This window comes from Arachis ipaensis, chromosome B8 (genome assembly GCF_059453495.1).
Source record: "Arachis ipaensis isolate K30076 ecotype BB chromosome B8, ASM5945349v1, whole genome shotgun sequence".
NCBI lineage: Eukaryota > Viridiplantae > Streptophyta > Magnoliopsida > Fabales > Fabaceae > Arachis > Arachis ipaensis.
Genome location: NC_142443.1, coordinates 106,992,355 through 107,013,820, shown reverse-complemented (window position 1 = coordinate 107,013,820; position 21,466 = coordinate 106,992,355). Strand labels below are relative to the sequence as shown.

At 34.6% G+C, this 21,466-nt stretch overlaps 1 non-coding gene across 1 annotated transcript; it reads right to left on the bottom strand.

Annotated features, from left to right (window-relative positions):
• Positions 1–6,421: 6,421 nt before the first annotated feature.
• Positions 6,422–6,529, bottom strand: LOC148549153 (small nucleolar RNA R71). The gene has a single exon (XR_015898153.1). It is a non-coding gene; the product is annotated as a small nucleolar RNA R71 (small nucleolar RNA).
• Positions 6,530–21,466: the final 14,937 nt, after the last annotated feature.

The following is a 21,466-nucleotide window of genomic DNA, read 5'->3' as shown; positions in this document are numbered from 1 at the left end:
TCTCCATTCGCTTATCTGAAATTCCTGCCAATGATTTACATAAGTACCTCTATCCCTATTCTATTATTTATTTTCGAAAACCCATTACTATTTTATATCCACCTGACTGAGATTTACAAGGTGACCATAGCTTGCTTCATACCAACAATCTCCGTGGGATTCGACCCTTACTCGCGTAAGGTATTACTTGGATGACCCAGTGCACTTGCTGGTTAGTTGTGCGAAGTTGTGAACCATGGTATTGGCATCATGTTTTTGGCGCCATTACCAGGGAAAGAAAGAGCGATGAATTTTACATAATTAAAGTGTAATCACAATTTCTGCGCACCACAGAACTTCTTATTAATTCCTACAACAGATACAGCTGATGAAAACCCTAAATCAACTAATAATTATAAATCAAATTAATTATTAAGTAAAGATTAAAGAAGATTGAAGGTGCAAGAAGCTAACTGAACAAGAGAATTGGAATTCACCAGACCGTGGGATGAGCAAAGGATGGAACTGGCGAGAAGACGACGGGGTAGCGAGAAGACGATGGCGCAAGCAACAACTCAGGTGACGAGAGGATAAACCAAAGGCTAGACAACGTGAGGTAGAGTGACAGTGAAAACACACGATTGTGGCTCCGATTTACGAATTGTGAGATCGATGAGGCGGAGCGAGAGATCGGAGAGGCGGAACAAGAGATGATTGAGGAAGAGCAAGAGGTGGTTTCACATCATGAGAGTTAGAGTGAGAACGATTGTGAGCGGTTTTTGCGAGGTGGTTTCACCACATAAGGGTTTCGATTTTGAGAGCTATCTGAGAATAGGTAACGATTTTTGTAAGTTTTTTAAAAATTTAATGGAATTTGATAACGTTTGAATATGAATGTTGCCTAAAATTTAATTTCATGATAATTACTAACATTTTAATAAATGTTAACAAATAAATATTACTAAATGTCTAAAATGTAGTAGTGATCAATATTAACGACTTAAACAAACAAATTAAAACATAAAATCTAAATCTTTCTTAGTTTGTCATCTCAATAATATCCAAATTCACGAGGCATAGTCTACTTTATTTATTTAACAAACCTGTAACAAACAATCATATGTTATCCTCAAACAAAAAGGTAAGCCTTTTAGAAATCAAACTAATTAATCACATTGTTCTAAAACTATTCTTTCTTATCACTCTCATTGACCACCAAATCCGAAAGACTCAAAGAATCCATAATCAATAGTATTTTTCACGCAAGGGAAAGGGGGTAAGAACATCAACACCATCACTTGTAGAGGCAGACAACTTCTTTCTCTTCTTATTTTTCTTCTTTTTTTTTTTTTTGCTTCTTCTTTTCGACACTATCAGATAATGCTTTAGGAGTTGTTTCATCATCATCAGCAGTAGAAGGTTCAGCTTCATTGCAATTTTTCTCGGTGTTCTTTTCATTTTATTCCACAAAGTTCATCATAAAAAGCTAAAAAAGAAGTTACAAATTAGTAGAATGTATGATCACATTGCAATTCAAGAAAATGTCCAATTAATTATGGAGGTAGACAACACAATTTTATCAATTTCATGTTAGATATGAACAACTTTTAATAGTACTATAAATGATAAAATTATTGGCATGACATGGTTCTGTTGTAAACTTTTGAGAGAATTAGAACACGATAAAAGTAAGTTAAGGAATAAATCAAATTTTTTACAGGTACAGTGTTAGAAGCTATCAGTGTATTGTGATGAAGGTACCACCAAAAGCCATTTTATCAAACTAGCTAGTGTGATGTCTAGCCACCAAATTGCAGAACCATTCCCTTGATCCAAATAATTTTTAGACATAGATAGAATCTCAAAGTGTCCCTGCATGCAAATTAAAGGAAATCGTGTAAATAAATGGAATATAAGAGAAGAAAATGAAAGAATGACTCACATGAACAAGTGCGCATAAGTTTTTGTTTGTGCATCATATATATGAAATACATTTGAGTTTAGTCTACAAAATTTGGCTTTTGATATATGACCAGAGGTAGAAATTATACAACTAGAGTGATCGCTTGCTTCCCAAAGCTTCAATACCTTTGCGGCCACATCTTGCACCAAATTAAAAAAAAACTAATTCTTGATTCATAATTAACATGTGTAATATAATAGAAATCTTAAAAGTGTGTATGATGTTACCTCTCTAGGATACACAGTCAACTCAAAAGGAACAGGCCTTCCCTGTAACAATCTATCATACAGAGCTTTACACCTAGGACGTAAATCAGAGGTGGCGAGGCGCTACGATCTCTAAAAGTAAAATACATACATATATAACAAGGATAATATATCTAGGCACCTTGAAATAAAAGGGGTACAATTAAAAGAAAACTGATGAGCGGATAATTTATACGCTTTTTGGCACTATTTTTAGTATGTTTTTAGTAGAATCTGGTTACTTTTAGGGATGTTTTCATTAGTTTTTATGTTAAATTCACATTTCTGGACTTTACTATGAGTTTGTGTATTTTTCTGTGATTTCAGGTATTTTCTGGCTGAAATTGAGGGACTTGAGCAAAAATCAGATTCAGAGGTAGAAGAAGGACTGCTGATGCTGTTGGATTCTGACCTCCCTACACTCAAAGTGGATTTTCTGGAGCTACAAAACTCAAAAAGGTGCGCTTCTAATTGCGTTGGAAGGTAGACATCCAGGGCTTTCCAGCAATATATAATAGTTTATACTTTGGCCGAGTTTAGACGATGTAAAAGGGCGTTGAACGCCAGTTCTACGCTGCTGTCTGGAGTTAAACGCCAGAAACAAGTCACAAACCAGAGTTGAACGCCAGAAATACGTTACAACCTGGCGTTCAACTCCAGAAAGAGCCTCTGCACGTGTAACATTCAAGCTCAGTCCAAGCACACACCAAGTGGGCCCCGGAAGTGGATTTATGCATCAATTACTTACTTCTGTAAACCCTAGTGACTAGTTTAGTATAAATAGAACTTTTTATCATTGTATTCGCAGTCTTGGTTACTCCGGTTCCCCTCTAGGGCCGAGACCAATGAACTCCATTATCACTTATGTATTTTCAACGGTAGAGTTTCTACACTCCATAGATTAAGGTGTGGAGCTCTGCTGTTCCTCAAAGATTAATGCAAAGTACTACTGTTTTTCTATTCAATTCAACTTGTTCCGCTTCTAAGATATTCATTCGCACTTCAACCTGAATGTGATGAACGTGACAATCATCATCATTCCCTATGAATGCGTGCCTGACAACCACTTCCGTTCTACCTTTGATTGAATGAGTATCTCTTAGATCTCTTAATCAGAATCTTCGTGGTGTAAGCTAGATTGATGGCGGCATTCATGAGAATCCAGAAAGTCTAAACCTTGTCTGTGGTATTCCGAGTAGGATTCAGGGATTGAATGACTGTGACGAGCTTCAAACTCGCGAGTGCTGGGCGTAGTGACAGACGCAAAAGGAGGGTGAATCCTATTCCAGCATGATCCAGAACCTCAGATGATTAGCCGTGCTGTGACAGAGCATTTGGACCATTTTCACAAGAGGATGGGATGTAGCCATTGACAACGGTGATGCCCTTACATAAAGCCAGCCATGGAAAGGAGTAAGACTGATTGGGTGAAGACAGTAGGAAAGCAGAGATTCAGAGGGATGAAAGCATCTCTATACGCTTATCTGAAATTCTCACCAATGAATTACATAAGTGTTTCTATCCTTATTTTCTATCTATTTATCATTTATGTCCGAAAAATCCATAACTATTTGATATCTGCCTGACTGAGATTTACAAGGTGACCATAGCTTGCTTCATACCAACAATCTCCGTGGGATCGACCCTTACTCACGTAAGGTTTATTACTTGGACGACCCAGTGCACTTGCTGGTTAGTTGTATCGAAGTTGTGATAAAAAGTTGAGATTATAATTGAGCGTACCATGTTGATGGCGCCATTGATGATCACAATTTCGTGCAACAAGTTTTTGGCGCCGTTGCCGGGGATTGTTCGAGTTTGGACAACTGACGGTTCATCTTGTTGCTCAGATTAGATAATTTTCTTTTTGTTTTATTTTCAAAAATTTTTCAAAAACCTTTGAAAAATTTCTCCTTTGTTTTCGAAAAAAAAATGTTTTCAAAAAAAAAATATATTTTTCTTCAGAATTTTTAAGAATGAATTCTAGTGTTTCATGAAGCATGTTGAAGCCTGGCTGGCTGTAAAGCCATGTCTAAATTCTTTTGGACTGGGGTTTCAACTTACCATCACAAAAGAAGAGATTCTCACACACTTAGTTGCTGTATACATGAGAGGTATCTATGTTTGCTGAAGCTTGGCTGGCCATTGGCCATGTCTAGTGTTTTGGACTGGAGCTTTCATTGAAAGCTTGGCTGGCTAGTGAGCCATGTCTAATTCCTGGACTGAAGCTTTAGACTAACAATGCAAGATTCCTGGAATTCATATTAAAAATTTTGGAATCCTTATTTTCCTTTTTCAAAATAATTTTCGAAAAATCCAAAAAAATCATAAAATCATAAAAATCAAAAAATATTTTGTATTTTTTGTTTGAGTCTTGAGTCAGATTTCAAGTTTGGTGTCAATTGCATGTTCATCTTGCATTTTTCGAAAAATTCATGCATTCATGGTGTTCTTCATGATCTTCAAGTTGTTCTTGGTAAGTCTTCTTGTTTGATCTTGATGTTTTCTTGTTTTGCATCTTTTCTTATTTTTCATGTGCATTTTTGCATTCAAAGTGTCTAAACATGAAAGATTTCTAAGTTTGGTGTCTTGCATGTTTTCTTTGCATATAAAAATTTTCAAAAATAAGTCTTGATGTTCATCATGACATTCATAGTGTTCTTGGTGTTCATCTTGACATTCATAGCATTCTTGCATGCATTCATTGTTTTGATCCAAAATTTTCATGCATTGCATCATTTTCATGTTTTTCTCTCTCATCATTAAAAATTCAAAAATAAAAAAATATCTCTCCCTTTTTCACTCATAAATTTTGAAAATTTGAGTTGACTTTTTCAAAAATTTTTAAAATTCAATTGTTTCTTATGAGTCAAATCAAATTTTCAATTTAAAAATCTTATCTTTTTCAAAATCTTTTTCAAAAATCAAATCTTTTTCATTTTCTTAGTTATTTTCGAAAATTTTAAAAATATTTTTCAAAAATCTTTCTCTTACTTTTATCTCATAATTTTCGAAAATATCATCATCAATTAATGTTTTGATTCAAAAATTTCAAGTTTGTTACTTACTTGTTAAGAAAGATTCAAACTTTGAGTTCTAGAATCATATCTTGTGATTTCTTGTGAATCAAGTCATTAATTGTGATTTTAAAAAAATCAAATCTTTTTTCAAAACTAATTTCAATCATATCTTTTCAAAAATATCTTCTTATCTCATCTTTTTCAAAGTTTGATTTTAAAATATCTTCTCTAACCTCCTATCTCCTTATCTTTTCAAAATTGATTTTCAAATTTGTTTCAACTAACTAACTAACTTTTTGTTTGTTTCTTATCTTTTTCAAAACTACCTAACTAACTCTCTCTCTAATTTTCGAAAATATCTTCCCTCTTTTTCAAAATTTCTTTTTAATTAACTAATTATTTTAATTTTTGATTTTAATTTTCGAAAATTACTAACCTTTTTCAAAAACTATTTTCGAAAATCACTAACTCTTTTTCAAAAATTATTTTCGAAAATTCTCCTTCTCTCATCTCCTTCTATTTATTTATTCATCTACTAACACTTCATCTCACCTAAATTCGAACCCCCTCTTCCATCTGTGTTCGAATTTCTTCTTCTTCTTTTCTTATACTCACACTGGGACCTCTATACTGTGGTAAAAAGGACCCCTATTATTATTTTTTTGTTCTCTCTTTTTCATATGAGCAGGAGCAAGGACAAGAACATTTTTGTTGAAGCAGATCCAGAACCTGAAAGGACTCTGAAAAGGAAACTAAGAGAAGCTAAATTACAACAATCCAGCAAGCACCTTTCAGAAATTTTCGAACAAGAAGAGGAGATGGCAGCCGAAAATAATAATAATGCAAGGAGGATGCTTGGTGACTTTACTGCACCTAATTCCAATTTACATGGAAGAAGCATCTCCATTCCTGCTATTGGAGCAAACAATTTTGAGCTGAAACCTCAGCTAGTTTCTCTGATGCAGCAGAACTGCAAGTTTCATGGACTTCCATCTGAAGATCCTTTTCAGTTCTTAACTGAATTCTTGCAGATCTGTGATACTGTTAAGACTAATGGAGTAGATCCTGAAGTCTACAGGCTCATGCTTTTCCCTTTTGCTGTAAGAGACAGAGCTAGAGTGTGGTTGGACTCTCAACCCAAAGACAGCCTGAACTCTTGGGATAAGCTGGTCACGGCTTTCTTAGCCAAGTTCTTTCCTCCTCAAAAGTTGAGCAAGCTTAGAGTGGATGTTCAAACCTTCAGACAGAAAGAAGGTGAATCCCTCTATGAAGCTTGGGAAAGATACAAGCAGCTGACCAAAAAGTGTCCTTCTGACATGCTTTCAGAATGGACCATCTGGATATATTCTATGATGGTTTATCTGAGCTATCAAAGATGTCATTGGATACTTCTGCAGGTGGATCCATTCACCTAAAGAAAATGCCTGCAGAAGCTCAAGAACTCATTGACACGGTTGCTAATAACCAGTTCATGTACACTTCTGAGAGGAATCCTATGAGTAATGGGACGCCTATGAAGAAGGGAGTTCTTGAAATTGATACTCTGAATGCCATATTGGCTCAGAATAAAATATTGACTCAGCAAGTCAATATGATTTCTCAGAGTCTGAATGGAATGCAAGCTGCATCCAACAGTACTCAAGAGGCATCTTCTGAAGAAGAAGCTTATGATCCTGAAAACCCTGCAATAGCAGAGGTAAATTATATGGGTGAACCTTATGGAAACACATATAATCCATCATGGAGAAATCACCCAAATCTCTCATGGAATGATCAAAAGCCTCAACAAGGCTTTAATAATGGTGGAAGATATAGGTTTAACAATAGCAAACCTTTTCCATCATCCACTCAGCAACAGACAGAGAACTCTGAACAAAACACATCTAATTTAGCAAACTTAGTCTCTGATCTATCTAAGGCCACTGTAAGTTTCATGAATGAAACAAGGTCATCCATTAGTAATTTGGAGGCACAAGTGGGCCAGCTGAGTAAAAGGATCACTGAAATCCCTCCTAGTACTCTCCCAAGCAATACAGAAGAGAATCCAAAAGGAGAGTGCAAGGCCATTGAATTAATTACCATGGCCGAACCTATAAGGGAAGGAGAGGACGTGAACCCCAAGGAGGAAGACCTCCTGGGACGTCTAGTGATCAATAAGGAGTTTTCCTCTGAGGAACCAAAGGAATCTGAGACTCATCTAGAGACCATAGAGATTCCATTGAACCTCCTTATGCCATTCATGAGCTCTGATGAGTATTCCTCTTCTGAAGAGAATGAGGATGTTACTGAAGAGCAAGTTACCAAGTACCTTGGTGCAATCATGAAGCTGAATGCCAAATTATTTGGTATTGAGACTTGGGAAGATGAACCTCCCTTGTTCGCCAATGAACTAAGTGATCTGGATCAACTGACATTGCCTCAGAAGAAACAGGATCCTGGAAAGTTCATAATACCTTGTACCATAGGCAACATGATCTTTGAAAAGGCTCTGTGTGACCTTGGTTCAGGAATAAACCTTATGCCTCTCTCTGTAATAGAGAAACTGGGAATCTATGGGGTGCAAGCTGCTAAAATCTCATTAGAGATGGCAGACAATTCAAGAAAACAGGCTTATGGACAAGTAGAGGACGTGTTAGTAAAGGTTGAAGGCCTTTACATCCCTGCTGACTTCATAGTCCTAGATACTGAGAAGGATAAGGATGAATTCATCATCCTTAGAAGACCCTTCCTAGCCACAGCAAGAGCTGTGATTGATGTGGACAGAGGAGAATTAGTCCTTCAATTGAATAAGGACTCCCTTGAGTTTAAAACTCAAGGACATCCTTCTGTAAACATGGAGAGGAAGCATAAAAAGCTTCTCTCAAAGCAGAGTCAACCAGAGCCCCCACAGTCAAACTCTAAGTTTGGTGTTGAACTTCCATATCCCAACTCTAAGTTTGGTGTTGGGAAGTCTCAACAAAGCTCTGCACATCTGTGAGGCTCCATGAGAGCCCACTATCAAGCTATTGACATTAAAGAAGCGCTTGTTGGGAAGCAACCCAATGTTTAATTATCTAATTTTATTGTTATTTCATGTTTTATTAGGTTCATGATCATGTGGAATCACAAAATAAATATAAAAATTGAAAACGGAATCAAAAACAGCAGAAGAAAAATCACACCCTGGAGGAAGACCTTACTGGCGTTTGAACGCTAGTAAGAAGCATCTGGCTGGCATTCAACGCCAGAACAAAGCATGGTTCTGGCGCTGAACGCCCAAAATGGGCAGCATCTGGGCGTTTGAACGCCAAAATTGCATCCCTGGAGAAGAGCTGGCGCTGAACGCCCAGAACAACCATGGTTCTGGTGTTCAACGCCAGAAATAGGCAACAAATGGGCGTTCAACGCCCAGAACAAGCACCAATCTGGCGCTGAACACCCAGAGTTGTGTGCAAGGGCATTTTGCATGCCTAATTTGGTGCAAGGTTGTAAATCCTTAAACACCTCAGGATCTGTGGACCCCACAGGATCCCCACCTACCTCCACTCACTTCTTCTCACCCCTCTTTCACACAATCCCATAAACACTCTTCCCCAAAACTCTTTACTAATCACCTCAATCTCTCTTCCCTATCACCACTTCACCACTCACATCCATCCACTCTTCCCATAAACCTACCTCATAAACTCCACTTCAAAATTCAAAATCAATTTCCCACCCAAAACCCACCCTTATGGCCGAACCTTACCCCCCTCCCTTCCCTATATATAGCCCTCCATTCTTCCTCATTTTCACACAACACAACCCTCTCTTCTCTTCTTGGCCGAATACACCACTCCCTCTTCTCCTCCATATTTTCTTCTTCTTCTTCATCTATTCTTTCTTCTCTTGCTCGAGGGCGAGCAAAATTCTAAGTTTGGTGTGGTAAAAGCATAAGCTTTTTGTTTTTCCATTACCATTGATGGCACCTAAGACCGGAGAATCCTCTAGAAAAGGGAAAGGGAAGACAAAAGCTTCCACCTCCGAGTCATGGGAGATGGAAAGATTCATCTCCAAAGCTCATCAAGACCACTTCTATGATGTTGTGGCCAAGAAGAAGGTGATCCCTGAGGTCCCTTTCAAGCTCAAGAAGAATGAGTATCCGGAGATCCGACATGAAATCCAAAGAAAAGGTTGGGAAGTTCTAACAAAACCCATCCAACAAGTTGGCATCCTAATGGTTCAAGAGTTCTATGCCAATGCATGGATCACTAGGAACCATGATCAAAGTAAGAACCCGGATCCAAAGAATTATGTCACCATGGTTCGGGGGAAATACTTAGATTTTAGTCTGGAAAATGTGAGGTTGGCGTTTGACTTGCCTATGATGCAAGGAGATGCACGCCCCTACACTAGAAGGGTCAACTTTAATCAAAGGTTGGACCAAGTCCTCATGGACATATGTGTGGAAGGAGCTCAATGGAAGATTGACTCCAAAGGCAAGCCGGTTCAACTAAGAAGACTGGACCTCAAGCCTGTAGCTAGAGGATGGTTAGAGTTCATACAACGCTCCATCATCCCCACCAGCAACCGATCCGAAGTTACTGTGGATTGGGCCATCATGATTCATAGCATCATGATTGGAGAGGAAGTAGAAGTTCATGAAGTCATCTCCCTTGAACTCTACAAAATAGCCGAAAAGTCCTCCCCCATGGCAAGGCTAGCTTTTCCTCATCTTATTTGCCATCTATGTTACTCAGCTGGAGCTTTCATAGAAGGAGACATTCCCATTGAGGAAGAAAAGCCCATCACTAAGAAAAGGATGGAGCAAGCAAGAGAGCCCATTCATGGAGCTCAAGAGGCGCATGAAGCTCATCACCATGAGATCCCGGAGATGCCTCAAATGCATTTTCCTCCACAAAACTATTGGGAGCAAATCAACACCTCCCTAGGAGAATTAAGTTCCAACATGGGACAATTAAGGGTGGAACATCAAGAGCACTCCATCATCCTTCATGAAATAAGAGAAGATCAAAAAGCAACGAGGGAGGAGCAACAAAGACAAGGAAGAGACATAGAAGAGCTCAAGGACATCATAGGATCCTCATGAAGGAAACGCCACCATCACTAAGGTGGACTCACTCCTTGTTCTTACTTTCTCTATTTTTCGTTTTCTATGTTAAGTGCTTATCCATGTTTGTGTCTTCATTACATGATCATTAGTAGTTAGTAACTATGTCTTAAAGTTATGAATGTCCTATGAATCCATCACCTCTCTTAAATGAAAACTATTTTAATTCAAAAGAACAAGAAATACATGAGTTTCGAATTTATCCTTGAACTTAGTTTAATTATATTGATGTGGTGACAATGCTTCTTGTTTTCTGAATGAATGCTTAAACAGTGCATATGTCTTTTGAAGTTGTTGTTTAAGAATGTTAAATATGTTGGCTCTTAAAAGAATGATGACAAGGAGACATGTTATTTGATAATCTGAAAAATCATAAAAATGATTCTTGAAGCAAGAAAAAGCAGCAAAGAACAAAGCTTGCAGAAAAAAAAAAGAAAAAAAATATAGGCGAAAAAAAAAATTTAGAACGAAAAAGAAAAAGCAAGCAGAAAAAGCCAAAAGCTCTTAAAACCAAGAGGCAAGAGCAAAAAGCCAGTAACCCTTAAAACCAAAAGGCAAGGGTAAGAAAAAGGATCCCAAGGCTTTGAGCATCAGTGGATAGGAGGGCCTAAAGGAATAAAATCCTGGCCTAAGCGGCTAAACCAAGCTGTCCCTAACCATGTGCTTGTGGTGTGAAGGTGTCAAGTGAAAACTTGAGACTGAGCGGTTAAAGTCAAGGTCCAAAGTAAAAGGAGAGTGTGCTTAAGAACCCTGGACACCTCTAATTGGGGACTTTAGCAAAGCTGAGTTACAATCTGAAAAGGTTCACCCAATTATGTGTCTGTGGCATTTATGTATCCGGTGGTAATACTGGAAAACAAAGTGCTTAGGGCCACGGCCAAGACTCATAAAATAGCTGTGTTCAAGAATCATCATACTGAACTAGGAGAATCAATAACACTATCTAAACTCTGAGTTCCCATAGATGCCAATCATTCTGAACTTCAATGGATAAAGTGAGATGCCAAAACTATTCAAGAGGCAAAAAGCTACAAGTCCCGCTCATTTAATTAGAGCTATGTTTCATTGATAGTTTGTAATTTATAGTATATTCTCTTCTTTTTATCCTATTTGATTTTCAGTTGCTTGGGGACAAGCAACAATTTAAGTTTGGTGTTGTGATGAGCGGATAATTTATACGTTTTTTGGCACTGTTTTTAGTATGTTTTTAGTAGAATATGGTTACTTTTAGAGATGTTTTCATTAGTTTTTATGTTAAATTCACATTTCTAGACTTTATTATGAGTTTGTGTGTTTTTCTGTGATTTCGGGTATTTTCTGGCTGAAATTGAGGGACTTGAGCAAAAATCAGATTCAGAGGTAGAAGAAGGACTGCTGATGTTGTTGGATTCTGACCTTCCTACACTCAAAGTGGATTTTCTGGAGCTACAGAACTCAAAAAGGTGTGCTTCCAATTGCGTTGGAAAGTAGACATCCAGGGATTTCCAGCAATGTATAATAGTCCATACTTTGGTCGAGTTTAGACGACGTAAAAGGGCGTTAAACACCAGTTCTATGCTGCTGTCTGGAGTTAAACGCCAGAAACAAGTCACAAACCAGAGTTGAACGCCAGAAATACGTTACAACCTGGCGTTCAACTCCAGAAAGAGCCTCTGCACATGTAACATTCAAGCTCAGCCCAAGCACACACCAAGTGGGTCCCAGAAGTGGATTTATGCATCAATTACTTACTTCTGTAAACCCTAGTGACTAGTTTAGTATAAATAGAACTTTTTATCATTGTATTCGCAATCTTGGTTACTCCGGTTCCCCTCTGGGGCCGAGACCAATGAACTCCATTATCACTTATGTATTTTCAATGGTAGAGTTTCTACACTCCATAGATTAAGGTGTGGAGCTCTGCTGTTCCTCAAAGATTAATGTAAAGTACTATTGTTTTTCTATTCAATTCAACTTGTTCCGCTTCTAAGATATTCATTCGCACTTCAACCTGAATGTGATGAACGTGACAATCATCATCATTTTCTATGAACGCGTGCCTGACAACCACTTCCGTTCTACCTTTGATTGAATGAGTATCTCTTAGATCTCTTAATCAGAATCTTCGTGGTGTAAGCTAGATTGATGGCGGCATTCATGAGAATCCAGAAAGTCTAAACCTTGTCTGTGGTATTCCGAGTAGGATTTAGGGATTGAATGACTGTGACGAGCTTCAAACTCGCGAGTGCTGGGCGTAGTGACAGACGCAAAAGGAGGGTGAATCCTATTCCAGCATGATCGAGAACCTCAGATGATTAGCCGTACTGTGACAGAGCATTTGGACCATTTTCACAAGAGGATGGGATGTAGCCATTGACAATGGTGATGCCCTTACATAAAGCCAGCCATGGAAAGGAGTAAGACTGATTGGGTGAAGACAGCAGGAAAGCAGAGATTCAGAGGGCCGAAAGCATCTCTATACGCTTATCTGAAATTCTCACCAATGAATTACATAAGTGTTTCTATCCTTATTTTCTATCTATTTATCATTTATGTTCGAAAACTCCATAACTATTTGATATCCACCTGACTGAGATTTACAAGGTGACCATAGCTTGCTTCCTACCAACAATCTCTGTGGGATCGACCTTACTCACGTAAGGTTTATTACTTGGACGACCCAGTGCACTTGCTGGTTAGTTGTATCGAAGTTGTGATAGAAAGTTGAGATTACAATTGAGCGTACCATGTTGATGGCGCCATTGATGATCACAATTTCGTGCACCAAAAACCGAAGATGCATTGCTCATGAAAAATTATAAGACAGAAAGCTTATACAGAAAATCAAAAGACAAATATATACAGAGTTCCAACGGATAATTATAACCAAGCTCTAGACTCAACCTGCGAAGCAAAGACTAGCCAGAGTATACATATACATATATACAATCCAAAAAATAAAGGTTTAGAGAAGTATTATAAGATCTCTGAATATTTCAAAAAGATCCTTGAATTGAAAAGAAAAAGAAAAAGAGAGAAAGGATAAAGCAAGAAAGAAAAAAGTATGAAGAGATCAAAAGAGATTCAAAGAATAATAAAGCTCTGAGCATCAATAGCTAGAGCCCAGTTATGTTCATGTGGTGTTTATTTTCCAATGAGAGGCTTAAGTAATTAGATCCGAGGGGTGCTTTATCACCCGGTAACTTAGGCCAACTGGCTCGAGATTATCAGTCAAAAGCCCACTATCAAGAGCCACCTTAAGATGAAGCACTTAAGGTTAACAATTGAAATATCTCTCTCGGTAAAAAAGTAAGAATTAAAGTAATTTAAGGATCAACCAAAAATTAAGAAAAGGAATCTCATACTACCATTCAAACTTAAGCTTTTGAGAAGTCATCGCTCCCAAGACTTCAAGACTCATTAAGAAAGAAAAGTCTGTTTGTGATCACAAGGCTATTAAACCCCATTGTTAATAAGGACATGAATTTTCAAGGGCATTCAATTCTTCTTCATTAGATCCAATTCATTTTCTTTTCCTTTTTTCTTGAGGAGAAGCAAAGTTTTAAGGTTGTTATTGTGATGCGTTCACATTTTAGTACTTTTTCTTACCTTAACTTCTTGTTTTCTTAGATTTAATCATAGGTTCTTCTTCTTCTAATCTTATCCTTTTTAATTATAATTTGCTACTAACATATTTTTTAAGTATTTTTTAAAGAAACACAGAATTAGGATAAGAAAATCAAGTAGCCAAGAAAGTACAATCAAAAGGGAAGGCATAGGGCAAGGCATGCAATCAAAGTATATAAGGATCAAAGCTATGCAAATCATGCAGCACAGTAAGCATGCCACACCACTAGGGGGCATGCAACGCCCCTTAAGCAAGCAAGCATGGCATGCCATGCCAAGATAAAGGCGTGAAACACCCTAGAAAAGAAGCAAAGCTGGCGTGCCATGGCAAGGAGGGCATGCAACGCACCCTGGAGGTTAAGGCAGGGGCGCTCCATGCCATGCAGGGTGTAAAACCTGGTTAAATAGCAATTATGACTGAAGAAGGTTAAGAAATTAAAATTCATAATTTCGAGAAGTAAAAATAATTAGAATAAAATTAAAACACTAATCTTAAAGATTTTGCCCCAAAATTGGCCCAACGGGCTAAAACGAGTGAACTAGGCCTAAGTTGAGTCCAAGCTCACATATATATAACACTCTAACCAGTTTCAGCACAGTTCCCACTGAGAGTGAGGGAGGCACGGATAGGAGAAGAAGAGAGTGAGAAATCCTAACTTCCTTGATCTTCAATCCCTCATAACTTTGTTTCCGAAGTTTCGATCGCTGCACTGTTTGTGGCCACGCGAAGCCCGTCTCCTCCTCTTCATTTCTATCTAAAAACTTTGGTAAGAATCTCCCTCACTAAATTGCAATTTCATTTTTCTCATGAGAATCACATTTTTGGCTTGTCTGTTCATGAAACTTGGTGATTCTTGTGTTTAGGTGGAGCTCTATCTTGAACTCTAGCAAGGTTTCATCACCAATTTTAGTGGATAAAGGTAAGAGCTACTTTTTTCATGTGTTCATGACGTTTTATAAAGCTCTAGTGATTGAATATTGTGTATGTTATGTGAAAATAATGTAGATTGGTATTAGAGGCATTAAGTTGATCATTGGTGGTGCTTGATCTTGGTGGAGGTGAACTTGGAGCCTAAACTTGGTCAAATTCAAGAATTAAAGGTTTGATCTTGGCTTCCTAGAGGTACGGTTTAAGTTTCATTTAAATACCATGTAATGTGATATGAAGTCCTAGGCTAGATGCCCCTAGGAATAAGCTTGACTTGTGTAATTGGGTGGAATTAAATTTTTGTAATTGGTGAATTGTTGAATTTGATTTTGGATGGTGATTGTATGTTTATGTTTTATAAGTTAAATTGATGAATGTTAGGTTGGAGGCCGTGAATTTTGGGCCTGAGGCCATGAAAGGTAAGCTTGGTAAATTGATGGAATGAATTGAATGTTTATGCATGAAATTCAAGGTGTGAAAATGATGATTCAGAATTATAATGTGTAAATTAAATAGGATTGAATTTGATGGATAGTAAAGGAGTGAATTGAGATAGTTGGGAGGTATTATATTGATGTAGAAAACTGATGTGGTTTGTGAACCTCTTGGAAATTAGTAAATTCTGTTTTTGGATAAAAACTAGTTTTTGGCCAACTTTAGCAGACTGTAATTCGGTCCTTGGAGTTGAAAATTCAGCAAAATTAAATTTTTATAAAAATTTAATCAATGATCTTTCCAACGGTTCAAGCATGGTTGAAAAATGAGTTTTGTATAAAAAATTATGAAAGTTCAAAATTTGGGTTGAAAAATTGAATTTCTGCAACATATAAGCTTTTTGAAAATTTGGCAGTCATGCGTATATGCCAGTGTCATGCAACGCGGATAAACGGTTCTGTCCAGTACTCTCGTGTACACGAGTGTGGTCTGCGTACGTGATAAACCACAATTTTATGGTAAATTTTGGGTCGAAATGAGTGGATTTTATCAAGGTTTAATTACTTTGTTGGTTTCTATAGTTTTGCAAAATTTTTAATTAGGTCCTTATAATTTTTTTCTTTTTAATTGAGTCCTTGCACTAAATTTTTTTTTAATTGAGTCCCTATACTTTTTTTTCCTTTTATTTGGGTCCCTGCACCATTTTTTTTAGTTGGGTCCCTATACAATTAAACCAATTACTGTTAAGAGGGAGCTAATTGAGAAAAAAAATTGGTGCAGGGACCAAATCAAAAGGAAAAAAAGTATAGGGACCTAATTGAAAATTTCACGAAACTATAGGGACCAATAGAGTAATTAAACCTTTTATCAACCTATCTTGTATATTTATTCACTGAAAAAGCATAGTTTTGTGAATTTCTCCTAATTGTACTTAATGATTAAAAACATACTTTTTAGACTCTTAAATTACTAAATTTAATTCACTTTAATTTCATTGGATGCCTTAATATGTTTGTTGAGTGATTTTAGGATTAGAAGGCAAATATGGCTTGAAGAAGTGGAGAAAAAACATGTAAAAGTGGAGAATTCATGAAGAAATGGAGTTTGGAGTTCTTCATGGTCATGTGTACGCATGTCTTATGTGTACGCATGAATTTCAAGTTGCGTGTACGCATTCCTTGCGCGTACGCGTATGCATGGCAGATGCGTACGCATGACTGTCAACACGTAATTTACTTAAGTAAACACATGAGTCGCGATTTTAGGGCTTTTCTAGGTCTAATCTAACTCATTTCTCAAGTATTTGAAGCTATTCTCAAGGAGGATAAGTGGGAAACCATTAATATAATTGAGGTCATGTTTTAGGTTAGAATTCTAGAGAGAGGTGCTCTCTCTTCTCTCTAGAAATTAGGATTTTAGATTTAGTTTTTCCCTTAGTTTAGGTTTTTAATTCTTGTTTTGATTTAGTTTTCTTGACTTTTTATTGTTCTAGCATCTTAATTCTTGTAGTTTTACTTGCTATTTTCTTTATTTTGTTACTCTCATTTTTATGAACTCTTGTTAAATTTTGATTTCTTTTAAAACAATTTATATTTTCATGCTTATTGTTTCTCTTTTTAATTATTGTTATTGCTTTCTTGCATTTTGTAGTTTGAGATTTTATTATTCTTGCAATTTTATCATATTTTACTTTTATGCCTTTCAAGTGTTTGTGAAAATGATTCTCTTAGTTTTAGGGTAGATTTTTACACTCGTAGCTTGGTATTGAGTATTTGAGGTGACTTTAAGGTACTAATGTCCGAATTGATTGTTAATTTGGAGATTTTAATTAATCTTGTTTTCATAAACGAGTAAGACCTATAGATTGAGATTGGTTAAGTCCGGTTGACTTATCTCATCACCATTTAGATGTTGACTAATTGAGTTTGCTCTTTTGGACTAATTAGTGATTTCACAATTAAATAGAAAATAGATATAAAGTTCAATGGTTATTAACTTATTATTTGGCCAAATAATAAACTTTTTTTGGTCTAATTATTGTCTGCATAAATAATAAGTATTGGTTTATTTTTAATCATCGGTGTATATAGTTATTATTAATATATATATATGATTTGGCCAAATATAGACATTTTTTTAGAATGACCAATATTCATATAAATTATATATCACCATATTTCTAATGTTTTAAAATGAATCAGTTAATTTTACAAAAACATTACCTTAATAGTATAATATTCAACTAATTTATTTTAAAATTCATAAAATAAATAGATATAATAATACAAATTATTATTAATTTTCTTGTGTAACAAATCAAATGCTTACGTAGCACAAAAATAATAAACAAAATAAATGAACACAATATATAATAATCATATAATATTGTGAGATCGCTTTGGTACTTACATATTACACATGAAGAATTAACAATTTCATTATTATGTGATAAAATTGTATTTACAATAAACCATAACAGGAATCAAATTCCAAACAAAAAAAAATTATATAACACCAGCTACTCATGAATATATATTCATACTGTAAAATTTATTTATTTATTTTAATGCAAAAATAACTAAATCTATATTCATATATAAAAAGAATACGAATGAATCTTTATACGAACCGAAAACATGTTGTAGGAAATAAGTAGTATGACCATAATCCAATTAATTATGTGTCAAATAATTTGTTATTGTTATTATATTAAAATGTTAATATAATAATGTCATTGATTAAATTTAGAGATTTATCATTGTGATAGTGATCACAATATTGAGAGATGAATCTTTTATAATTTAATTTAAATTGTTCTTGGTCATAGGATTATTAAAAAGGACATTAATAATTCGAAAAGATCAATATATATATAATGGTCTTCATTGGATGAAGATTAATAGATCTCATTTATTAAATTATATATATAGATGGTGCATATAAAGATATGACCATTGAACTGGCTCACTTTGAGAATTTCTAATGGTTATAATTACCGTATATTTGTCAATAGGATATTCTCAAGATGAACATGGTAATAGAGTTTCCTTTGACCTGTGACTGTCATAGTAATTAACAATGTATTTATTATACTTTGATTCCGGACACCTAATACCCTAGGGTGCTAGTTGAATGGATATTGGGTATGATTTAAATACTTGTAGAGTTAATGATTAGTCAATAAGGAATCTGTCAACTCTTGGTAAAGAGTTTGAGCTCTATGATTATAATGACTGAGATGAATAAAACCTTGGCCAAGTGGATTGAATGAATGAAGAAATGAGTTTCTTAGGTCATTCACAGTTCATTATGATAATGGTAACTAGTTAGAGTTTGACAATTAAACCATACTCTAAGGGTTAACCAAGAGCTGGAAAGATGGAAGGAATTATACTTTGTTCTTCTGAGGTTCTTAGTAAAAATATATTACTTTATACTATCGGGTCGTTGAGGAGTGTTGCTAGATGCCAACCTTGATTAGTAAATTTAGTATGACTAATTTACTACCTGCTTAGTATTGAACCTATGGAGTCACACACTAACGAGTGTTCTAATCTTTGCTGTAGAATTATTTAATTATTATTTTGATTTGATCAAATAAATAATTATATTAATTCAAATGGAATATTGTTGTATTCTTTGTTAGCACTAAGAATATAATAATAATATGATAATTGAAAATATTAAATGAGATATGAGAATAATTAGTTATTTTATTTCTTGAATTTGAATTATAAATTTGGATGAGATCCAAATCGATTATGTTTTAAATTGTTATGAGATGATTCATAAAATTTGAAGAATTCAAATTTGAAATTTTAAGATATGATTTAAATTTGAATTGAGATTCAAATTTAAAATTAATAACAAATCTCATACTATATATATGTATGCCAAGAGTAGAGGAAAAATTAGAATGAGTGAGAATAAAATACAAGAGTTTTATTCCTTTACCTCTACACACATAAACGTATGTGAGCCTAATTCTTGGAGAAGAATTTTATGGTGTGTAAAAAGTTACACAGAGGTTCTCAATTTAGATCAGATATCCATTGGTCAAAGAGTTGACAGCAAAGGTTGGTCTCGGTGTGGATACGCATAGCGCCTTCGTACCATCGAAAGAGAAAAAGATTTTTACTAGCGTACTCAGGTATTTAGATCTGATCTATATATTGTATATTATTGGAATAAAGTTTAAATACAAAATAGATCTTTAAGGATTACTTTCTTTTCTTCCGCTGCGTGTTATGAACACATGGTAATCCTTCAGTGGTATCAGAGCTTTGGCCTTTTCGTGTTTAAATTTTTATTCCTATTTTCTTAAAGTTTGTGAATTAATAGGATTAATTCAAATTATTTTTAAGCATGTGATGTATTTATTTCCATTGAGATGGTTTTTTAATAAATTAATAGTTAATTTATTTTAATTATTTAATTGTGATTAAATTATCATTCTTTAAATATAATAGTTATATTTATAATCAAATATTTTGTTTGGTTCAATTTATTTATTAAATTTTATTGTGATTTTGATCACAATAAAAGGAATAAGATGTAAAATATCTTTTGTTTGTTTCTTATATATATAAGTGTATATATAAAGGTCAAATTTGATTTGATAATTTTTTAAGGCTAAATCTTAGTACATGAAAAATCATATTTTGATTTGATTGATGTGTTTTGAACACTATAATTTTAGAAATTAATTTTTATAATGTTCTTGATTATAAAGAGCGGCCTGACAACCACGAGTTTTATTTCAAGATAATAATCAGTGTATACATTTGATGTATTAAGGATTAAATTTTATATTTTTTTCTAGACAATCTGGGAGTATAAAAATTTAATCCAAGAATACTGATAGAAATTCTCTAACAATAGAAATAAGTCATAAAAATTAGGATATTGTCAAAAATAAATTTATCTCTTGTTTACAAGGAACGACCTGACAACCAGGAGACTTGTAATCACGGATAGAATTTATTGATATATATGATGATGCATAAGGAGAATTAATTTTATACTTGAACCTAGACAACCTAGAGGTATAAAATATAATTCTGTTAAATAATTGTCTAACAACCAGATAATTATTTGAGATTATAATTGTATGCGATGCAATTTAATCATATTTATTTGGAATAGGTATGAGTAACAACTTGACAACCAAGGTACTCATTCATGATTCTAAATAATTTTGTCAGAAATATAGATTTCTTATTTACTTTCATATTTTAAATATGCCCATTTTTGTGTGGCATACTTGAAGGTAATATATTGATATTTGAGAATTGTTCTCATGTATGAAAGGGTTATTATGGAGATGATAATTCTATTAAAATAATATCTTCCAATAAAATTATTTTTAAAATGGTTAGAACTTTTGAAATATTTATAATATTATTTTACATGGGTTGTTTGGACAGCTATAAGTTCTAATTTCAAAGGTATCTCCCCATTATTTATTGCTGAACATCTTGAGAAGATGTGGTACCCAAAGTAAGATAGTATGACTATCAAAGATTTTATTTAAATTAGTGGGAGTATTGGGTAATATATTTTGAATTAAACAACTTTAGAAGTTGAAATGCCATTAGGCAAATGGCTTTTGCGAGAATTGTTCTTGCAAGCATTTTTGGAGATTTATTTTGTTACAAACAATTTATAATTGGCCCTAATATAATTAAGGTTTGTGGTCTTTTTTGAAAAATCTAAGATGAGTATTGAGGATGCGAATCAAAATTGCTCTTAAGGGTTGGTTTGACCAATAATAAAGATATTGAGTATTTTTATTATAAGAGCTTAAAGTAAAATCTCTAACATCTAATTGATATTCTATTGAATAGAGAATGAGATTCTCTCCGTGCATAAATACTAGTACTCTATGTACTCCATCATATTTAAAGAAACATAAAATTCGATTTAGCTGAGGATCACTATTTGTTAAATATTTGGACTACATTTTAGAAATGTTAAATTAACCAATTTCTCACTAAATCAATTTTTTACCCATATGAGATATGGAAAAGGCATAAGCTGAAACTCAAGAGAATTAGAGTTTGGAGATATCTTATATGTATTAAAAGATGGAACAACAATAAAATTGATATTAAGTCCAATAAATGAGATTTATTGGTTATTATAAAAAAAATAATAATGAGATTATTTTTATCACTCTTTTTTTGACATGTCTGTGATAAG